At 37.4% G+C, this 18,794-nt stretch overlaps 1 protein-coding gene across 2 annotated transcripts in view; it reads left to right on the forward strand.

Moving 5' to 3' along the window:
* PAFAH1B1 (platelet activating factor acetylhydrolase 1b regulatory subunit 1) overlaps nucleotides 1-18,794 on the forward strand; it is a 74,516-nt gene that overhangs the window by 12,477 nt on the left and 43,245 nt on the right. The window contains exon 1 of one of the 2 annotated variants that reach the window (XM_082861513.1): nucleotides 18,606-18,624. The exons of the other annotated variant lie outside the window; for it this stretch is intronic. The gene's annotated coding sequence lies outside the window, so the exon portion shown is untranslated. Of the gene's footprint in view, nucleotides 1-18,605; nucleotides 18,625-18,794 lie in introns of those variants that run through there. 2 annotated transcript variants of the gene reach the window in all.

Genomic DNA, 18,794 nt, shown 5'->3' on the forward strand with positions numbered 1-18,794 from the left:
CATAGGAAAGTACTTTTTGTTTTTTCTTCTAAATTTTTTTTTACATATTTATAGTTTGTTTATTTTTGTTATGGAATATGTCAACCATGCAGGAGAAGTACCTGCAGTGATATAACAAAATATCCACGTAACTACTACCTGAATTAACAGATGTTAACGTTTTATCATATTTGCTTTATAGTTTTTGTGGAGTTTTTGTTTGTTTTTTAAAGACATATGGCATTACAGTTAGAGTTGATATCCTCTTTCTAATCCTACTCCCCTCCCTCCCTGTTCCCAGTGGTAAAGTTCCTCCTAAAGTTTGCATATATTCTTTTGTTCTGTTTTTATACTTTTACTATACATATATGTATGCATAAACAATGTACAATAATGCTTAGAGTTTACTTGAATGTTATACTGTATACTATTCTACAACTTGTTTTTTTCACCTAAAAAATGTTTTCTAGATGTATTGGTATATGTAGATCTAGTTTATTATGTTAAAGAATTTCTTATATATAATCATACTATAGTTTATACCTACAGTACAGAAATAGGTCTTTAGATTGTTTTCAGATTTTCACTATTACAGACAGTGCTGCAGTGAACATGGGAAAGGTATCTGCAGATAAGATGATAAAATTTGTTTTTTGTTTTTTCATTGCAGAGTTTATCTTAAGGTTAATTAAATATTTGTTCTTTAGTAATTTTTATGCTTTGAATTGAATAAATAGAATGAATAATATTGACATTGATTTTAGACCATAAATTCCTAAATTTTGTACCACTTTCCTCAGTCTGTTCAGCTGTTCAAAAACCTGTGTTTAACTCAGTATTGAGCCAGGAGTTGCACACTGGTGGCCTGTAGGACAAACTAAGTGTAAATGCTTGGCCTTGTATCGTTAAAATTTTTGAGTCAATATTTTGGAGTTAGGTATTTTGTGTAAAGTCTCTATTTTTGGATTATCCTGAAAAATTAGAAGCGTTGGCAACAGTGGGGCTCACGTTTTCCCATGGCAACAGTTGGCCTAAGCTGAGTCACAGCTGCCCTCCCTTATGTTTTTTATTTATTAAAAAAAATTATTTATTTGGTTGTGATGGGTCTTAGTTGCAGTGGGAGGGCTCCTTAGTTGTGGCATGTGAACACTGCATTGGGAGTGTGGAGTCTTAACTACTGCTCCACCAGGGAACTCCCACAGCTGCCCTCCTTTAGATGGGCATAAGCTCTCCAGGAAAACAAGTTCCTACCACTTCCTGTTACTGTTTACTATTGCCCTTGCACTGTTGTTTATAGTGAAGAAATACTTTTCTATTGATGTTTTTATAAAAAATGGGGGGAAAGTGTAGCTAGACAACTGCAATATTCAAGAAAAGTAGAATAGCATATTTCTCTGGAAGTGAAGAATATTGTAACATGATTAATATGGAAACAAAATGAGTCTTGTATGGAAAGATCACAGCCTTTCCTGCTTCACCGGTTTATATTACCTGCATTGTTTTGAGTTTGTGATCTCTGCATTTTGTGCACATAGCTGTGAGGGCTGCCACATAGTGAAGTTGAAGATCAAAAGGATATGAAGATGGCTTGTAAATTGTGAAGTTTTGTGCGAATGCAGGATATTTACCTGTTCTTTTAGCTGTTACATACACCCTTGTTCCAGAAAGATTTTAAGCAGAGGGGTTGAAACTGGTTTAATCTTCTAAACCATCCTACCTTTCAGCACTGTATTTATTAAGTACCTTTTTCAGAGGCTACAAATGGATGGTCGAGGATTTGGATCAAAAATGTGTTTTGTCTGCTCAGTGTTTTTGTTTTTAATTCGACTTACTTTAAAAACCCAGTTCTACCACTGTTCCCTTATTTCTAGCTGATTCACACTTTTACCTGCCTAGTCTCTGTAAGTATTTGATTTGTAACCTATTTAAGGCAATTTATAAAGATGTATAAACTAGAAAATACCACAAATTAAAAACAAAGAGAAAGAAGAAACGAAAACAAAGGGTAGGGACAAAATGGAATGAGAATCTAGGCCACAAAGGTCTATCACAATGGTCTTGTTGCAGGCAGAGAGCACAGATTTGACTCTGAGCTTTTCTATGAGGTGACGTTTTTCATAAAGTCCTTAAGATAAAAATAAACAGTTCAGAAAGGTAACTAACTTGATACTATCAGACTATAACTTCTCATAGGGGTCCTCATAAAGAGGATTATGTGTAATTATCATTTCCCTCATCAACATCTCTAAGGTAGATGGATGTCTAGTATTTAACAGCACTCAATATGGGAAGACCAACCACATCACATGAGAGTCAGTCTGAATGAGTGGGTAGGTTGTCCTTTGGTGTCTGACCAATGGATATAGTTTCCCTCAATCCAGTTGTTGATATTTATTGAGATTAAGCTCCTTGACAAGTACCTAAAGTGCAGGTGTTCCATATATCAAACACAGACCATTCATATGTAGGATTTAAATATTTTTGTGAAAACTTAGTTTTACCCAAATAAAACTGGGATTGCTTGAAGGTTAAGATTCTTCTTAGAATCTGCTACATTCCTGTCTTGTTTGAAGGTGGACAGAGCAGTATTCTTCCAGAGTATACAAAACTGGTAAAGTCATTAAGAAATATATTTAAAGAAAAAGGGGGTCAGTACACAACTCTGTTTCATGCTGCTGGAAATTAATTGCTTCAGCAGACCATTCCTGTGAAAATGGACTCTTGGTGGTTTTTAGCATAGATTAAATGTAAGGAGGTATTGTGTTTATTTATGTTTATAATAGATATGGTCTCTTCGCTCAAGAAACATATTAATATGTGGCTCTGCCCCTTCTTTCTTTCCATGTGCTCGATTCCCCAAGTAAGATTTTTTTGTTCAACCCTACTGGAACTCAGTTTTTTATGTTGTTACCTTCACTACTGAATCTCTTGAATTCAGTGTTTATACCACTCTGTTTTCTTACTGATGACTGCCCTTTGTATTTCTCAGTTTGCCATATGTAGCCTCAACTTTTTAGCAATACTGTATTTTTCAGCTGCTTAAAATAATTTTGCATTTGGTTATTTTGTATTCATGTTATATTCAACATATTATTTTCCCTTCCTCTAAAACCTGCCTCAAAAAACTGCCAGTCATTTCCATCTTTAGCCTTTCAGTTTATAAAGCTGACTCAGTCAGTCCTGGGCTCATGTTATATACTTTATCACCTCCTTTCCTTTCTCCACTCTCCCATATTACTCTAACTAGATTGTACATTCTCTTAGGGGGGTGGATTGCATTTTATTCACCTTTATTTATAGTAAAACCTTATATCGCAGAGCCTAGCAGAATAGTCAATGAATGAATTAAAGGATATGTATATATAGCTCACATCTTCAACCATATTGTAAGTTTCTTATGGACAGGGACTATCTCTCAGCAGTGCTTTTAGGTCACATGTAGTTTTCCATAGATGAGACACTTAAGTTACATGGAACACAGATATGTGTTGTTTGATTTGAATACTTGGCACTTGGTAGATCCTCAGTAAATAAATTGAATAACTGACACTGAGAATGTAGTTATTTCTCATTATTTGTTTCATTGGAGGCAAGCATTGGTGTGGATAGTAGTAAACTAGAAATCAGTTCGAGAGACAATGGAAGTTTTCCAGTTGGATTGGCACAACACCTGGACAGTGGCTTTGGTTGTAAACAGGGGATCCACCGTTAGGACCAAATCATATCCTTGAGAACGCCATCTTTAAGACCAAGAGCAAGTAGTAGTAGACCAGGTCAAAAAAAAAATTGCACTCTTGCATAATTGCCGTTTGACTCTAAAGCTCTTTTTTTCCCAAATCGTTCTCACTGCTTCCATCCTAGTCCAGGCCTCTTTTATCTTCTAATTGTAGCCTTCCCTTGTTCTAATATCTCCTATACATCTCCAAAAAAATCACCACGAAACATCAATTTTAGAACATTGCTCCCTTGCTTAAGAATTGCAGTGATTTCTGCATTGTCATAATTCCTTTGGGCTATCTGCATTAATATTCACCATAACTTGTACTTAAAAAAAAAAAGGGTACACAGAACAGTGTGTTTTCTGTTATTGTTGGTATGCTTAGAAGTATTAATAAGCTTTTTTCCTCTGAATTTTAAGGCAGTGGATTTGTGTGTGTGACTTAGTTTTGATTAAAAAAAAAGATATACAGGCTGTAGCTATGTTTGTCTAATTGTCACTTGAAAATGTAGCCTTTGTAAGCAAAAGCGAAAAGAGTAATATGCATGGTAGAAGGTTAAAAGGCCTTTAAGTTTTAGTATTAAGTTTGAGACAGTCAGTTGATTTTCTACAGGATTTTTAAATTGGTACACTTTCTCTGACATATATTAATTAGTGTTAAATCTTTTAAAAGAAAAAAATTACATCAAAACCAGCTCCAAGCAGCTGGACTTTGAATGTATTTTATTGCCCATGTTTCAGAATTTGATTTTTGGGAATTTTAAAAAAGAAAGCTGAGAATAAAGTGATATAGTGTATCTTTAGTTCTGCGAACATGGTAAATCTTTATCTCAGTTTTACTGTGATTCCTGTAGCAGACATTTAGAAACACTTACTCTGTACCTACTGTGTGTTAATTACCATGCTATTTGGTAGAGATATAATAAGGAATATGTCAGGGTTGCAGCTTTGGAGGAGTGTTGTTGAGGAGACATCAAGGCAGATAATTACTGTGTGCCGTGAGAAGTGTTAAATATGTGTATGTACAAAGAACTATAAAATCACAGAGGAGCGAGTTACTCTGCTTAATTTTTTTGTCAAAACTATGTAAATAAATCCCGCAAGTTCTCTTTTTGCTAGCTGCTGAGAGCTTGCTAATGGTGTTTAAACGCCATTGATAAGCATTAGGTTGAACCTGTGTAATTGCCATTATTGGCAATTTTATATGGTTTAACTCTAATAGTATTTCAGTATGGCAATTAAAACAAGAAAATGAAACATGCTTAATGTCTTTTGCCAATACTGTTTGACAGTTGTTAGATAATTGATATTTTATTAAAATAAAGCTTTGAATATTGAATAAATGTGCCATTTTTGGAAAACATTTTTTTTGTTTGTTTCTTTTTTGTTTTTTTGCAGTACGCGGGCCTCTCACTGTTGTGGCCTCTCCCGTTGCGGGGCACAGGCTCCGGACGCGCAGGCTCAGCGGCCATGGCTCACGGGCCCAGCCGCTTCGCGGCATGTGGGATCTTCCGGACTGGGGCACGAACCCGCGTCCCCTGCATTGGCAGGCGGACTCTCAACCACTGTGCCACCAGGGAAGCCCTGGAAAACATTTTTTTTTTTTTAACAGTCATTTATTTATTTATTTTTTCGCGCTACGCGGACCTCTCACTGTTGTGGCCTCTCCCGTTGCGGAGCACAGGCTCCGGACGCACATGGCTCATGGGCCCAGCCGCTCCACAGCATGTGGGATCTTCCCGGACCGGGGCACGAACCCGTGTCCCCTGCATAGGCAGGTGGACTCTCAACCACTGCACCACCAGGGAAGCCCTGGAAAACATTTTTTAAAGCTCATTTGGTTTCTCTTTTTTAAAAGATAATATATGAAAGAATTTTAGTAACTATAAATTGCTGTGTAGTTATTTTATAATTGCTTGTAACCATGGAAATATAGTTATTTGATTTGGAAAGTTTTGCTTTCATAGCTTGACTCCATACAAACATCTGTTGGGTGCTAGATACTGTACCCGGCACTAGAGAGGCAAAGAAATTCAGTTCAGTGTTTGCCCCAAGGAGATCAGTCTGGTACTAGAGACAGCATGTATATAGTTACAAAGATTGTGGGAGGCAGCACAGGGTAGAATCAGTGATTTTTCAAATTTATTTTAACAGTGGAAACTTTTCCAAAGAGCTTTTATGCAGAAATCCAATATATAAACAGATAAAAAACAGAATCCTGCCTATTTGGCCTCCTCTCTGTCCTCATTCCTACTGTTTGAAACCATTGGTGTGGAAGTCAGAGACAAATCGGGTTTGCATCCTGGCCCTGCCACTGTTTAGCTGTTTGACCTTGAATACATGCTTTAACCTTAGTGAACTTGTTTCCTCAACTGTTAAATAAGTATATTAGTTTTTTTGCTGGGTGTTGTAAGAATTAAACATTGCAGGAAAAGGGCCCAGCATATAAAGTCATTCCGTAAATGGTAGCTATTAGGATTATATGTACATGACACAGTGAGATTAAAGAAGAGTAGGGAGTAGGCTGGCTAAGGAGGGCTTCACAGAGGTGGTGATGCGCTGCCTTCAGGCTGAATCTTTTTTAAAGTATTTATTTATTTATTTATTTTGGCTGCGCCGGGCCTTAGTTGAGGCATGTGGATTTCTTAGTAGTGGTATGGCTATGCGGGATCTAGTTCCCCTACCAGCGATTGAACCTGGGCCCCCTGCATTGGGAGCGTGGAGTCTCACGCACTGGACCACCAGGGGAGTCCCCTTCAGGCTGACTCTTGAAGGGAAATGAAAAATTGCAAAACATATGGGTGAGAGGCATGCACCCAAAGTGAAATATATCCATAATGAAGACTTCGGTATGTGGAATGCTGCCTCATTATCCCTTTCTGGAGATAAATGGCCTCACCTGAGTTCTACATAGCTTTTCCTTACAGTCTTTGACTCACACTTTAGTATTAGACTGGGTTAAGCCAGGGTGAGAGTCGCTGACTTTCCTTGGTTAATTAAATTGGCTACTTAACTAAAGGAAAAAGTACTCTAAACCTGAATTTGTAAGCCGTGTCTTGGTTATAATGTAATGATGCATTTGTAGACAAAGTCCTTCCTAACTGCAGTTGCATTAGTGTACTGAAAATTAGGATCCCTGTGTCCTCCTTTGAGGTCTTAATATAGATCTTTGTAAATGTTTACTTCAGTAGGTAGGTAAGGGGGTTTTTTTTTGCCTGAGATTCAGATATATGAGACTACTGCTGTGGATAAATTGCAGGTGGATGTATTTACTTTGGATTTTGAGAAAGAGAACTAGCAAATTAGTTTCTAGAAAAAGCTGATGAAACATCACTGGATGCGTTTTCTACCTCAACAATGATTTTTCTTTTTTAATTTTAAAATTTTATTATTTTTTAAAATGTTTATTTTATTTCTTTATTTTTTGGCTACATATTTTTTGGTCTCAGTTGTGGCATGCGGGCTTCTCTCTAGTTGTGGTGCACAGGCTCTCTAGTTGAGGCACATGGGCTCAGTAGTTGCGGCGCACGGGCTTAGTTGCCCCGTGGCACATGGGATCTTAGTTTCCTGACCAGGGATTGGTCCCCTTCATTGGAAGGTGGATTCTTAACCACTGGACCACCAGGGAAGTCCCCTGATTTTTCTTTTTTATAACAATCAGATTTTAGGCAAAACATTTCAGTGTGATAGGCTAACAAATGGAGGTGTATTAAACAAAATAGAGAAGATATGGAAATATCTATCTTAGTGTCTTTCTGTATCTCCTTTGTGTGTGGGGTGTGTGTGTGTGTGTGTGTGTGTGTAAAATCATACAGCACTTACTGTTCTAAATGTATCAACTCATTTAATCTGCCTGACAACCCTATGAAAGAGATATTACTGTTAATTAAAAATAGACTATCAGATAACTTCATTTGTCTAGATAAGGGGGCTTGCCATACTATGGCTGGCAAGCCAAATTCTGCCTTCTACTTTTTTTTTTTTAATGATGAGAGATTACATCTATTTATTTATTATTTTTGGCTGCATTGGGTCTTCGTTTCTGCGCGTGGGCTTTACCTAGTTGCGGCGAGTGGGAGCTACTCTTCGTTGTGGCGCTCGGGCTTCTCATTGCAGTGGCTTCTCTTGTTGCGGAGCATGGGCTCTAGGCACACAGGCTTCAGTAGTTGTGGCACGAGGCCTCAGTAGTAGCATGCAGGCTCTAGAGCGCAGGCTCAGTAGTTGTGGCACACGGGCTTAGTTGCTCTGCGGCATGTGGGATCTTCCTGGACCAGGCAGGGCTTGAATCCATGTCCCCTGCATTGGCAAGTGGATTCTTAACCACTGTGCCTTCGTGCTAAGAGTGATTTTTACAGTTTTTAGTGGTTGGAAAGAAGCAAAATAATATTTTGTAAAAAATTTTATACAATTTATTTTCTAAAATAATTTCAAATTTTAATTTTATAAATCAATAATAATTTATTTAAAAGTTACATGAAATTGAAATTTCATTGTCCATAAAGTTTTATTGAAACAGAGACCCACATATTCCACATACGTTATTTATTGTTGTTAATTTCTTGCTACAGAAACCATAAGGTCCAAAAACTTAAAATATTTACTGTCTGGCCCTTTATAGAAAGTTTGCTGACCCCTGGTGTAGATTCAAAGGAAAGGAGATAGAATCCAGACAAAAAGCGACAAAATAATATAGTTACAAAAGAATGTGTCTTTATTAGACACATACCAGGAATATGAGGACGACACAGAGTTGTATGATGAACAAGCCAGCAGTATTTTCTTGAAGAATTAAAAAAAATCTTTAATAACAGCTTAACTATAATGAAAAATACTTAGTTATTTCAAAGTGTTGTATTGACCTCTTTTTCCTGTTGATATAAAATTTCTCCTCCAGATATATCTGAAGGGCTTTGTAAATATTTCTTTGAATTTGGGTGACAGTTGTTGCAGTTACCATTGAAATCTGAGTACCTTGGCCTCCTGATTTGATTTTTGCCCTTGGAACACAGATGAGTTCTGACACTTGATTTCTCAATTTCCCCTTCTTTATAATTTTGCTTTTGGCCCTTTAGGACTGGCTGTAGTCTGTAATGTTGAATATATGGTTCTCTGCTAAGGATGTGTATCAAAATCATCTGGAGAAAATTTTAAAATTTAGATGGCGTCTCAGAATCTCTGAGGATAAGGTCTAGCCAAGATTATTTTCAGGATGTTTCTCAGGGGGTTCTAATGTACACTCCTGGTTAAAATCCATAGTTACTTCCTTCAACTATTTTAGTAAATCCTATTTGAAAAAAAATACATATGTGGCATTTATTGTTCTGTGTCCCAGAGGTGTTTTTCAACCTAAAGAATCATTGCCTAAATTTTTTTTTTCATTGCCTAAATTTATGTATACTCACAGAGGTCATCAGCATCAGTTTGGTAAATTCATTTTCTCTTTTGATGTCACTCAATAGAATAGTAGAATACAAGTTGGAATTCACATTAGAGAGCAAGTAGTATAATTTAGTATTCTTTATTTTTATGAGATATTTATTTGGCATCATAGAATCCCAGTGAATCTGGAAATAATGGATTTAATGAGGTAGAACACAATTTATATGAGACTCAATATTTTTAGAAGGAATAGTTCATTTTGTTTTGTCAGTAGTTCTATCAGGCTGTATGTCTGTAAAACAACTGTTTAAATAGTAGATCTTTTCCTCTTGTTTTCATTTAAGTGTATTTTGACACCAGAGTGAAGTTAAAAGAAAAAAGTGACCTGCAACCTCTAAAAGCATACTAAAACAACAAGTGTTTGTCTTTTTTCACATTCTATTTCACTGTTTACAGGCATACACAGTTGTATCACACAGAAAACTGATTTGAGATAAAAAGCACTAGAAAGCGATATACAATAAAATCTAAACAGGTCAGTCAGAATTCCATTTCTTAGGAACCATCAGATGTTCCAAATGGCTTCATGCCTTAAGTCAGAGAGGGATTTTAATCAACAGAGAAACGATCTTTGGAACTTCCCTGGTGGTGCAGTGGTTAAGAGTCCACCTGCCAGTGCAGGAGACCGGGTTTGATCCCTGGTCCGGGTGAATCCCACATGCCATGGAGCAGCTGAGTCTGTGTGCCACAACTACTGAGCCCACGTGCCACAACTACTGAAGTCTGTGCGCCTGGAGCCCATGCTCCACAGCAGGAGAAGCTACCTCAATGAGAAGCCCACGCACCACAACGAAGAGTAGCCCCTGCTTGCCGCAACTAGAGAAAGCCCACATGCAGCAACGAAGACCCAATGTAGTCAAAAAATAAATAAGAAAAAAACAAGCGATCTTTGAGCACCCATCAACAGGTGAACACTGCTGGGGTGAAGATTATATCTAGCATGAGTTTAATGGGTGTGCTGTGAGAATGAGGAGGCATCCTGATTAATGTCCATAAAGGGAAAGCCAAGAATGATGAGGTTGACCGGCCAAGAAAAAGAAACAAGGAGAGGAAGAGAAGAGCTGAAAGGTCAACAGTAATGAGATGGCACTTGTAAGTTGCAATGGCAGTGAATATCAAAAACTTAGTGGAGAGAGTGATGAAGAAACAGAGGACAGGAGAGTTCTCAGTTATCTGTTTTGTGCCTCAGTAGTAGCCCTTTGTTCAGGACATCTCTCTTGTCAGTTTTAAGTGGGAATCAGTATTTTACATTTGATAACCGTTGAAGGCATTGATTTACCTGGAGAGTATCCAGGGAGTAGTGTTTAAGCAGTATGAGGGGTGAAGAGTATTCATTCCAGTAGAGTTTAGTGATAGGCTAAGGCTATAATAATAAAGGCTGCTATATTATTATAACAGAACTGAGGGTTTGGGGGCACTTTATTAGGGTTCTCCAGCAAAACAGAACCAATAGGATTTACGTATAAATTTAAAAGGAAAAAGTGACCACAGTCAATCGCCGGGAGAGGGAAAGAAAGGGAGGGAGAGATTTTAAGAAATTGGCTCATGTGGTTGTGAAGGTTGGTAAGTCCAAAATTTGCAGGGTAGGCTGGCTGGCTGGTGAGCCAGGGAAGAGTTGATGTTGCAGCTCCACGTCCAAAGGCATCTCGGGGGATGTGGAAGTCTTTCTCTTAAGGCCTTCAACAGATTGGATGAGGCCCACCCACATTATGGAGGGTCATCTGCTTTACTCAGAGCCTACTGATTGAAATGTTCATCTCGTCTTAAAAATACTTTATCTCCTTTCTTCAGATTTATAATCTAAAGCTGTAGAGCATCTATTTGCAACACTTGCCTTTAATATTAAGAGTTACTAGACTTGAGATTGGTAGGAGTAATTCTCAGAAAAAAGTGATATCTTAATCATTGGTCCAAGGCTAATTGAAAAATGCAGAGTATTTTGGATGAGTGACTTAAATCTTGCAAAATGAAATATGGTAGTCAGTTGTAACTAATAGGAAAGTGAGGAAATGGTGCAGCTGTTGGAAGAATTTTACTTTTTCAAAAAGTGAACTATGCCTGAGCTTAGTCTGTCCCTCAATTATGAACCAACCTGGTCTTTTTTTGCTTTAGTTTTTGTTACTGCCTGCCAATAGCAGGTCCTAGTGAATCATGGACCTCCAAGCTGAAGGAGAATAAGAACAAGTAGACATTAAAGCCTAGGTATTTGAGGGACTTCCCTGGTGATCCAGTGGTTAAGACTCCGTGCTCCCAGTGCAGGCGGCCTGGGTTCGATCCCTGGTCAGCAAACTAGATCCCGCATGCTGCAGCTAAGACCCAGTGCGGCCAAATAACTAAATAAATTAAACAAACAAACAAAAAACCTAGGTATTTGATTAAAAACTTTCAGTGATCTAACACTTTCAAATTGTGAGGATAGGGGAAATCTAACTTCTTCATGTTAATTGTTCACGCAGACCACAAGATACTGCAAGGACAATTAATGTTTTAGTTACTTTTGTCATCTTATTTGTTATTAGAAAACAGTTTCAGAACTCTAGAAGCTTATCTCTGTAGGTGGGAGAGTGAGGAAATGACAAAAATTGATTTAAGGAAATGAAGTTACTCTCGGGGATACTTTGTTGTCTGATGTAATCTTACAGAATTAAACTGTAAATTTAAAAATTTAAGTTTGACTGGGTATTTTTCAGAATATGCAATGCATTGATTTCATAGGTAAGTGTACCTATTTTTTTTTCATTATTTGACTGCATTGCAGTATGGCACTAATGATGTAGTTTTAAACATTGTTTTTACCTAGAGTAATAGTCAAAGTCAAATATTGAGAACTTAGAGAAACCTGTAACCTCATGTCTGATGCTGTGATAAGGAGCATCATCTGAAGTGATGAAGAATTTGCTGGCACACCCAAAATACCCACCACTATTTACACGGATGAGTCCGTACAGTGAGGACTGTGCAAATCAAAACACATATGTGTATGTTCTGTTGGGTTAGTTGTACGGAAATCAGAATGATTTGGATGGTGCAGACAATTTGGGGATGGTGAGAGGAAGAGAAGACAGCACAAGTGAAAAAACATTTCTCATCTAGGGGCCAGGACCATTTTTGGGGAGATGACTGCTTCAGGTTTCATTTCTCATGAAGCGCACAGTTTATGAAGAAACAGGAGATTCTATTTAACTCTAGAAAACTAGTATGAAAAGGTACTCAATAATTCTTCTGCCTTGCCTCATTGCTGTATCTGGAATATATTATTTGGATTAGGGTTATGAGCTATAATATAATATGTGCTATTCAAGGAAGGTAGATAATTTGCTGACCCTCTTTATTTTATTTTTTTAAAAAATATACCCCTTTCTCTTAGCTGTCATCATTCATTCATTCATTCATTTATGGCTGCGTTGAATCTTCGTTGCTGTGCAAGGGCATTCTCTAGTTGCAGCGAGCGGGGGCTACTCTTGGTTGTGGTGCGCGGGCTTCTCATTGCGGTGGCTTTTCTTGTTGCAGAGCATGGGCTCTAGATGTGCGGGCTTCATTAGTGGCACGTGGGCTTAGCTGCTCCACGGCATGTGGGATCTTTCTGGATCAGGGCTCGAACCCGTGTCCCCTGCGTTGGCAGGCAGATTCTTAACCACTGCACCACAAGGGAAGCCATGCTGACCCTCTTTAAATAAGGCATTGTTGAGTGACAATTTCATGAGAGCAGGAACCATTGGTAATCACTTAATGTACATCTAATAATAAGTAAATCTGACAGTTTCCATTTTTTATGTCAGTACACCTCTACTGTTACCATATAATTGGCTGTTTATGTTTTCCCTCAGACACATCCTTTATTTTCTGTATTGTTTTCCCCTATTTCATAAACTCCTGGTTAGCAAAGAACAATGTAGATTTTTAGTGAAATAATATTTTATAAAGGTGTTTTGTGTGTGTGTGTGTCTGTGTCTGTGTTGACATAGGATTTATTTTAAATAGTTGTTCGTTTGGGCTTCCCTGGTGGCACAGTGGTTAAGAATCCGCCTGCCAGTGCAGGGGACACGGGTTTGAGCCCTGGTCCGGGAAGATCCCACATGCCGCAGAGCAACTAAGCCCGCAAGCCACAACTGCTGAGTCTGCGCTCTAGAGCCCGTGAGCCACAGCTACTGAGCCCACATGCCACAACTGCGGAAGCCTGCGCACCTAGAGCCTGTGCTCCGCAACAAGAGAAGCCACTGCAGTGAGAACCCCGTGCACCACAATGAAGAGTAACCCCCGCTCGCCGCAACTAAAGAAAGCCCGCGCGCAGCAACGAACACCCAACACAGCCAAAAATAAATAAATCAAAAAAAAAAAAAAGTTCTTTGTTTAAAAAGCCAAAAATTTTAAAAAGCTTGGCTTTCAGCACATATCCAAGTCACTGTAATGGCCTTCAGAAATATTAAAATCATAAACATCAGTGAACACTCTAAGTCTTCCTTAAACATAATATGACAAGTTCCAGTCTAGTACTCTTTAAGGCAAAGTTGTGTCAGTCCTCATAATTTTGACATTTTGTAGTGCTTATAATTTGAGATCAATGTAACATTCCCCCAAAATGCTGTTGTGTAAGCATCATTACTTCACAACTGTATGTAATACTGTGTTACCAGGAAGAGAGAGAATAATACAGAAGAATTCTGCATTGCATAGAAATAAAACTCTGCTAAAATAAAACTGTAAAAAACTCTACTAAAAGCCTTTCATAAAAAAATGTAACAACCTTCTGCTTTAGTTTCCTTGAAGCTGGAAATTGATCTCAAAATTTGAAGCCTTAACATCACAGTGCCTCAAATTCTAGGATATTCTTTTGATTTACACCAATTTTACATGAGGCTGATTGTCCCATTTTAAGAATGGTCTAAGTATTGTGATTTTCTTCTTTTTAATAAATATTCAACTGGAAAATCCCTGGATAAGACCTTACCAATCAATATGTTAATATTGAAGGCTTTAGCATTTAAAACAATATTGTTTGAGCAGAAAATTCCCATTAGCCTTGAAGCTTTAAGTCCCTAACTTTCAGACCAAAAGCTCTCATTGCAATGGGGTGAAATTGAGAGCTGTGTGGTGGACTTTATTTCCCACCTTGGTACAACTAGACTTCTGCAGATCTTGTAGCTCTGTCCTGTCCGTGTAGTCTCTTTCAGTGTGTTACCACTTTCTATTGTAGTTTTCCAGGTAATTTTTAACGTAACTAACTATTGATACACAGCCTAATACAAAAGAATTTGACAGGAGAAAAATTTCAAATCGTTTGCTCAGAGATTATAGGACGGTATTATTGTTGTTGAAATATCTGTCTCAAGTGTGAATCCGTTAGCAGTGAGCCTTGGTGTCCTTGGGAAGTCCATGGGAGATAAAAGAACTTGCAAACTTGGCTAAGTGTGAAACCTTAGCCAATGTTTTTAACACATAGAAACAAAATGAGAGGAACTTTAATAATTTACTCACCATCCTGATTTGTAAGATTATTTTTTAATATTCTCTTACTTCTCTTTTCTTTTTTACTTTTCTTCTTTCTCTTTCTGTGGTGAGGTACTTATCCAAGTCATAAACATTGTTGTCTAGGAGAGCTGCACTGGTGTAGCAGAAAAGTGGATATAGTATTAGAATACAGAATACTTAAGAATTCTGCATTCCAGAAAGCATACTGAAGAAGCCTCTGTTTCTAGTGCTCAGGCAACACAGATCTGATCTCTTAAGAACGTCTGGATATTGACAAACCAAACTCGTCTTTGCAAATGAACAAACCAAACTCTTTGAAATATGTTTGTGATATATACAAGTAGCTTAGAGGGGATTATTGAAGTACTGCCAAAATACATTTCAAAAATGATAAGTCTTTTCATTCATTATGTTGACTTCGGAAGGATTTGTGAACCCCCTTAAAATGCATGTATGTAATATTTTGTTTATCTTCATATGTCCTTTTATGAGGGAAGAGGTCTTGGCTTTCATCACATTCTCAAAGGAGTCCAGTGACCCCCCAAAAGATTTAGAACTCCTCCACTAGGTGGTATGAAAATACTGCCTGGTTTATTTGTACTGTTGGTTATAAATATAGATTGTTCATTGCAAAGTACTCTAAACTCTGTCTTTTGCTCCATTTGAGAACCATTTATTTTTGTTGTTATGGGATATTTTGCAATTATGTTAAAATATTAAGCTAAAAGGTAACTGCAAAGGTAAATCTGAGAAATACTGTACCTTGTCTATATTAAATTCTTAAGTATGATACTTGGGCTTTCTGGTAACCAATATGTATGTTAAATAAAGGCAAGAAAGTTTAAAGCTAGGAAATTAATAGAGGATAAAATAATCTGAGTTAAAAGGAACCTTAGGTATTATCTTCTTTCCAGAAAAGTTAGATGAATTACTCAGATTTATCGAGTTGATGACTGGCTCAAACCCACATCTTCTTTCTTAATTTGCATTTAGGGCTCATCATACCTATTGTCTCTCTCTACCATTTGTCATCAATACTTAGCTAGTTGTAATAAAAACATTATTAACCTATAGTAGTAAATAATAATTAATTATAGTTAGCAAATTGAGACGTTTTAAATTTAATCATCCCACTCTCTTACTACAACCTTTCAACTGTTCGTCTCCCAGGAGATAGAGACCTCTGCTTTCTTAATCCCTCTACTCTTTATTTGCCTTTCCTGTTATCACTTTCTGCACAAGGTAGTTTAGGCTCTTTAATCCATTGTTTCAACTCCCTTCATTATGCATTCATCTCACATATCCTGTCAACCCTCAACCCAATCCTAGATCTCTAAATGTATGACTTTTTTGTTTCTGTAGCCAGACGACTGTACGTACTTGCTACAGAAAAATCACATCTTTGTAGATTGGCACCAGCAAAAATTCATGGTCTCCGATCTTAAAAATGTCCTTCCTGTACTTCCTGTTGTGTTTCTTTGCCCTCATTCTTCATAGCAACTCTTTCAAGCCTCTTATTGCCTTCTTCCTTTCTCCCCCAGCCAGCAAATGACATTACTTCCTGTTTTCCCGGAATATAAAAATTTTTGCATCTTTTTCTCCTTTCTAATACAGTAGAAGAGGTAAACCATCTTTATATCTGGATCTCTCATTCCTTTTTCTTCCTCCTCCTTCCATTGAGTATTTCCCTATTCTGATTTTTAAAAAAGACTTTATTATGGAAAACATCAGACTCATAAACAAAAGTAGAGAATAATAACCATTCATTATCCATCTTCAACAGTTATCAACTCAAAGCTAATATTGTTTCATATATGTCCCTCCATCCACACTTCCAAATTTTTTTGAAGCAAATCCCAGACATGTTATTCCACTGATAAAATTTTCATTGTATATTTCTAAACGACTTTAAAAAATAATCACGATACCGTTGTCCCTTGAAAAACTCAGTTATTCTTTAATATCATCAGACATCCAGTCAATGTTCACATTTCCCCAAATGTTTGTTAATTGGTTTGTTTTACAAAAATTATTTATTTTACACTTTCTAAAAGTTCAGATCTAAGTAAGGTCAGTGAAGTCTAATGGTTATATCACTTATCTCTTTTAATATATAGGTTTCCCTTTCCAACTCTTTTTTAAATTTCCTTGGAATTTATTTGAAGAAACTGGGTCATTTTATAGGGCTTTTCACAATCTGGATTTTGCTGGTTATATCCCCATGGTGTCTTTAACATATTCTTCTGCCCTCTATACTTCTTGCAAATTGATAGTTGGAGCCAGAGACTTGAACAGATTCAGATTTGATTTTGTGGCAAGAATACTTTATCGGTGGCGTGTTGTTATTCTGTCAGTGGATACATCATGTCTGGTTGTTTCATTGTTTGCCTTTGGTTAATTAGGGAGTGAAAATGGTCATATTAAAATTATTCATTCCTTTATTTCTCTTGAGTCTCTTTTTTTCTCCACCATTAGCATTTAAGCATCTCGCTTGGTTGAGAAAAACAACAACCCAGAAAAACTGCTTTTTAACATTTCCATCTGTTTCTAAGATTTTTATTCATGGTACCATCTTTACTTCATCTTCTTGCACTCATCAGCCCATTTGGATATGGATTTTGCGGTGTTGAACCATGCCCTTACCATTTTACTGAAATCATTCTCATCAAGGTTATCAGTGGGAGCTCTATACTGAATGGAACAGACCCATTTCAGACCTTATTTTACTTGACAGTTGGGTAACTTTGGGTATTGTTGGTTGCCTCTCCTTGAAATACTTCCTTGGCTTGTGACATATTCTCTCTTCTTTTTACTTTTACCTCTTTAATTGCTTCCTCTTAGCCTCTGTTGTAGACTCTTACGTGTTGGTGTTGCTCTGCCTGGCTCTAGGCTAGGGCTTCTGCTCATTGTACTCTACACATTCTCCATAGGTCATCTCATCCTTTGTCATGGCTTCAGTTATACCGCCTCTTAGCTGGTAAGTACCAGACCTTTTTTTTTCCCCCCATAGGTTGGTTATTTTCAGAACTGACTTGGTTGTACAGCTTCTGACTAGAAATCTCACAGGCACCTTGGATTCAGTGTATCTAAAGATGGAATGAGTCACACTTACTTCTTCATCCCCTCACACATAGTTCTACTTAGTTCAACTTATTTCTAATCTAGAAATCTAGAAGTTTTTTGAGTTGACTTCTTGACTGACCTTTTACTCTCACCTTTCTAATTCTCTTTATTTACTGCTGCTATTCTAGTGTAGATCGCCATCATCTATCACCTTCATTACTGCAAGCCTTCTATCTGGTTTCTTCCTTTCCCGTCCTTATGGTCCATTCTTCACTATATAAATGAGAATGATTTTTCTAAAAAACTTATCTAATGGTTTACCATTGTCCCTAGGATAAATTGTAAAGACCAGAGCTTGTTTTGTGGCCTAGCCTGTGCTTACCTCTTCAGCTTTATCTTTTTAAAAATTTATTTATTCATTCATTCATTCATTTATTTAGTCTGTGTTGGGTCTTCGTTGCTGTGCGTGGGCTTTCTGTAGCTGCTGCGAGTGGGGGCTACTCTTCCTTGTGGTGCGTGGGCTTCTCGTTGCGGTGGCTTCTCTTGTTGCGGAGCACGGGCTCTAGGCGCGCGGGCTTCAATAGTTGTGGCACGCAGGCTCAGTAGCTGTGGCTCCCAGGCTGTAGAGCGCAGGCTCAGTAGTTGTGGCGCACTGGCTTAGTTGCTCTGCTGCATGTGGGATCTTCCCGGACCATGTCTCAAACCCGTGTCCCCTGCATTGGCAGGTGGATTCTTAACCACTGTGCCTCTAGGGAAGTCCCAAAATTATTTCTTGATTAAATGCATTGGTTAAGAAGGCATGAGATTGCTAAATGGCTTGTTTACATTATAAGTAATATCAGCTATTCTAAGATCACTAGTAACTAATATTCAATCTTGAAGGTTACTTCAGTTATGGTTGGAACCTTTGGCTTGTGGACAGTTTCTGAAGTACTTATCTTTGTTACTTTTTTCAGGTAATGCTTCTTTTTGTAAATTAGAAAATTTGTTTTTTTTATCATTAATGGAAAATTATTGTCTTCTCTAGAAGTTGTATGTTAATATTCAAAATTTAATAAAATTGATATCAATATATCTAGTAGGTGACATGGTTGTGAGTGGGTAAATTTTAAAATAGTGTTCTTTT

The sequence above is a fragment of the Leucopleurus acutus genome (genome assembly GCF_964270905.1).
Source record: "Leucopleurus acutus genome assembly, chromosome: 19".
Taxonomy (NCBI): Eukaryota; Metazoa; Chordata; class Mammalia; order Artiodactyla; family Delphinidae; genus Leucopleurus; species Leucopleurus acutus.